Below are 4,730 nucleotides of genomic sequence, written 5' to 3' on the forward strand. Positions count from 1 at the left end.
CCCGACAACCTGGGAAGCGGTGGGAACTCCCTTCCTGGTAGAGGGCTCCGTAGAGAACCCCCCTCCCGCCCCCTACTCACTCGAGTCCAGGCCGGCGCACACACCGCGGGCTGAGCTGGCGACGCAGGACCAGGGGCAGGACGCAGGGAGTCCGAGAGCCACGGACGAGCGCGCGCTCGCGCCTTTTAAAGATCCTCTGTGGGCGTGGCCTGCAGCGCCCCGCCCCGTCCGCAGTCCACCCGGGGTTCCCTGACCCTCCGCGGAGGGTTGGGGCGTTCGGCAGCTGCGGGGCTCGCAGCCCGGCTCCGGGTGAAGGGCCGCGACACAAAAGGCAGGAATCCCGCCTCTTCCTGTCGCTTCCCGCCCGCCGGCATCTTCCCACTCCCGGGTTTGCACCCGCCGGCCTTATCGCCTCCCTTTCAGCGGGGCCGGTAGTTTCCAGAAGCCGTAAGGACTTGGAAACAGGGACTTCCTTGCCCACCACGGGCACTGTCCGGTCGGGAAGCAGCGGCCGCCACGCTGCAACCGGCCTGCGCGCCTCAGCGCTTCCCCTTCTGCAGGAGGGGACAATCCCTGGGTCGAGGAGGCTTCGGCGGCTGCCAGCGACCCAACGGGGGTTTCCACAGCTCCCCCTGCTAGTTGCTCGCAAATTAAGTCATTAACTTACTCGTGGACAAATGCTCTCTGGCCTGGCTTCCAGCTTCTGGGAATCCGCAACTTTCCAGAAGTCTTCATCGAGACTAAATAAATGACGTCATGAAAGCTTCTCGGGCCCCAAATGTTTGGCTTTTCCCACCACGAGGGCACAACACACGTTGTTGAGGGAGAAGAAACCTAAGCCCAGGCAGAAACTCAAGTGCCACAGGGTCCCGGATTTCCATGTGTGAGTGTCAGAACAACCCAGGGTCGCTTGGGACAACCAAAGGACCTGAGCTACAGGAAGATGTATTGTTTAGATGCAAAAGAAAATGGATAGTGGCCTCTCTATGGGTCCCGTCCTAAGCCTCCTGATGCCCTCTCTGCCAGCAATAATGACCCCTGAGAAATGGTATTTGGGGACTGAGGAGCTCAAAAAGGCTGTGACCAGTACTACCCCTCCCACCATAAACGCAACAACCTCCTGTGGTCCAGAGCTGCAAAACTTGCACATGTTGACATCTCGGAATGGTCATTCTGTGTGTTGGAGAGCTGTCCTGAGTGGACAGGATGCTCCACCCATTAGTTACCGCTAACACCTCTCATCCCACACTGTGACAATAAAAAATGGGCTAGACCTTCTGGAACTCCCTCTCAGGGGGTGGACCGGGGCAGAGGTGGAAAACCACTGCTCTGGTCTATATCTGCATGACAAAACGCACAACTGATGAATAATATTATTATTGTTTTATTTTATATGCTGGGGCCAATCCAGGATAAACTCATTACAATGGCAGCCTTATTCCCTGTCCTCCAAGTACTGTACCCAACACGCAGTGGTGACTGACATCTCCTGATATTGCGGGGCAATCTGCAAGTATTCCGGCCTGCAGTGAACTTTTCTCAATATGGGCAGTCCTTATTTTCATAACATCAGCGAAGGTGAGTGACTTGTCCCCTGAGGAGAGCATGATTCTGTCCTGGTTCTACTTCGCTTTAGTTCAGCTGCTTACAGTACCTACTATTATTTTCTTTTGCATAGGGTTGTGTAGTGTTTTCCCAAAATGAATGCTATCAGTGGCCTTCCTTGCATCCCTATTTTTTTCCCCCAACCTATTGTGCTTTCTCTCTCAGCCTTGAGCTCCTCTCCATGCCTCTCTGTGGAAGGGACCTGTGGCCCTGACCTGGTTGCTTTCTGTCAGGCTCATGAAATTCCTAAATTCCACAGCCACATCATTTGAAGCTGGGCTTGCTTTCTGACCTGAAAGTATCTCTGCCCTCCATCACTTTAGGTATTTGTCTCAGTATATCTCATAGTGAATCTAGAGAGGGTGTATATTTGATTTTGAGTAAATCTGTATTTGCATTTAATTATCAACATTTTAATGTATTTTATTTCCCTTTTTCAACATTTCTTCCAACTGCTGTCTTTTTTAGTCATGAACATGAAGAAATTCTTTTAGGGCCGGCAGGTGGCGTAGTGGTTAAGGGTGCTGGACTCCCACATGGCCAACCGCAGTTGGAGTCCCTGTCCTCTTGGCTTACTTCCTTGCTTTCCCTCCCTCTCTCTTTCTCTCTCTCTCTCTGTCCCTCTCTGGTCAAATTAAAATAAATCAATAAAGTTAAATAAAAATAATTCTAAAAAATTTTTTTTGTTTGTTTTAAAATGGAGTGGTATAAAATAAAGAGTGTGGCTTTGGAATCAAACAGATGTGGTTTCAGCATACAGCCCTGCCACCTACTAGCTGTGAGCTCGGCTAAGTATTTGAGCTCTTTGTACTTGTCTTTTTTTTTTTTTTTCCTGTAACACGATGATACTACACAATTTGAAGAGTTGCTATGGAGTTTAACTCAGATGATGCATGTAAAGTGCCCAGCAGAGCACCTGGCACATGGTAAATACTCAATAAATGATGGTTGCTATGTTAAACAAGGATCTCTTGTTCTTTCTGCCTCTTGAGAAAGAAATAGAAATTGTGCTTTGCTAAGCACTCATGTTGCCTTCTTAAGGGTTTTCTAGTAAGAAGGTATTAAGTGTTTCCAAAACAATTGGAAGTTTTTGGTAGAAAACGACATATGTGCCTGGAGAAGGGGTAGTGGGAGGGATTTACCCTCATAAAGAATACACCCTTCTTAATTCCACAGGCTCCTGGCCTGTGTGACCTTTCAATCTTGTAACAGGGAGAACTGAAGGTTTAATGTGTTGCAGGAAGTTTCTTTTTCCCACTCAAAATGCACATTATATTATAATAACTCCTCCATTCTCTGGAACCCATTAACTGATTTCAAATCAAAGCCCTCTGTCAAGGTCACTGTCCTGAGGCAAGTAGAACCAAGGTTGCCTTTCTTTGTGACCTTGTGTTCCAAGCTTAGATTCTTCAAATATTTTTATTATTTTTATTTCATGCCACTTTTTCTTAGCAAAATTCAGAATCAGATGAGTATGAATATAAACACAAGGCCTCTTTATTTTACTTTAGGACAGGGATTCCTTCCCAGAAGTTGAGTAGGCCATGGTGGAGAAGAATTTTTAAAATATATTAAATAAAGGGAAAAAAAAACCCTAATTCTCATGTTGCTAATCTACACAATAATACGAAAAGAAGCAGCTGTTCTACCTTATTTCTTAGCTAAGATTTAGCCGTGTGGAGGGAATTAAATATTACTCATACTCAACCCATTTTCTGACAGAATAAAGAATATGTTATACATGCTTAAATTTTTGAAAGATAGATTAGAGGATCTTATTTTTGATTTTAGTCATAATTGCTTTTTTTTAACCTGCCACAAACTCCTACTTCCTCCTAATTGCTTCATTTTCTAATCCTCTTTCTCCAGTGAGTACTATTTTTCCTTCAGTGCTATAATCTTCTATTACAGTGTTATTTATGGCTTTTTTTTTTTACCAGAGCTTACTACTTTTTCTAGCTCTGCTTACATTTTTTTGATTATATAGGAGTTTGCTCTTTTTTTTCCTACTCTACTACTATGAAAAACATTAACTTGAACCTCCAAAAGCCCATTCTGTCCATCTTATCGTAACTCCTTTAGTGCTTATTTCACTTTTCTGCCTTATTTTCAGTTGGCGATGTCACCTTGACCTGCACTTACGTTCACAGCCACCAGTCAGCATTTCCTCAGCCTCTGTCCATGCTGCCAAGAACCGCCCATGTTTTTGCCCATGTCTATACTTGCTATCCCTGATCTCCTAGGAGCACGTGGTTCTGCTCGCTACCAATAATGGCCATTCTGCCTGGTTTTTGTTTTTTTTTCTTTTTAAAGTTATTTATTTACTTACTTCTGTGAGCAATTGAGACAGACAGAAAGAAAGCAGCACCGTAGGATCATGGTACTGCAATCCACCTCAGCCTTCAGCTGCCCTGGATCATGGGCACACCTGTGCCAGGAGTACTCAGGGACTCTCCTGGCATGAATTCCGAACCTTGTCATGTGGGTCAGCCTCACAAAGTGTCACTTTTTTTTTTTTTCTTTTTGGAGAGGTTTTTGCTATAGGGCGCATGCGCTCGCCAGAAAGACAGAGAGAGACAGAGAGATAGAAAGCGAGAAATCACCCCCCAGGGGGGGATGGTCACACCATAATCCCTTCTCCTCCATTCTCCTCTGGGGATCTTGGGCACGCACACACACGCGCCTGGCATGAGTTTAAGTCACTGGGTCTGGGACTCAGACCTCGGTCGACTACATGAGAGTCCAGTGACATAGCCATTACACCAACTGCTGGTCCCCAAAGTGTCACATTTTAGTGCTGTGTCATCATCCAGCCCACTTGCCTGGGGTTTCGATCCATTTCTTCAGAAGCCTTTTTTTTTTCCCCAGCGTTCTTTAGTTATACTCTCTTGCTCTACTGCTTTCTTTCTCTTCAGATGACAAAACTTCTTATTTTTAAAAGCTGAGAGAAACCTCCCTGGTTCTTGTAGGAAAAGGTGTTCGTGGTTGCCCTTTTAGCATCCATTTCTTTTCTCAAAGTTGTAGTTTTCTGCTTGGGTCTCTGGTGGTTTCAGGAGGGTTATTCCACAGTTCTAGGTTAGGGGCGGGGCACTGGGACCAAAGCATTCAGTTCCTGCTTGGATTGG

At 46.0% G+C, this 4,730-nt stretch overlaps 1 protein-coding gene across 1 annotated transcript in view; it reads right to left on the reverse strand.

Annotated features, from left to right (window-relative positions):
• The window catches only part of CSRP2 (cysteine and glycine rich protein 2), a 27,791-nt gene extending 27,625 nt beyond the window's left edge, over positions 1-166 (reverse strand). Inside the window, exon 1 of the mRNA XM_006142855.1 lies at positions 81-166. The gene's annotated coding sequence lies outside the window, so the exon portion shown is untranslated. The remainder of the gene's footprint in view (positions 1-80) is intronic.
• Between the last annotated feature and the right edge of the window lie 4,564 nt (positions 167-4,730).

This window comes from Tupaia chinensis, unplaced genomic scaffold (assembly GCF_000334495.1).
Source record: "Tupaia chinensis unplaced genomic scaffold, TupChi_1.0 Scaffold000085_1, whole genome shotgun sequence".
Taxonomy (NCBI): domain Eukaryota; kingdom Metazoa; phylum Chordata; class Mammalia; order Scandentia; family Tupaiidae; genus Tupaia; species Tupaia belangeri.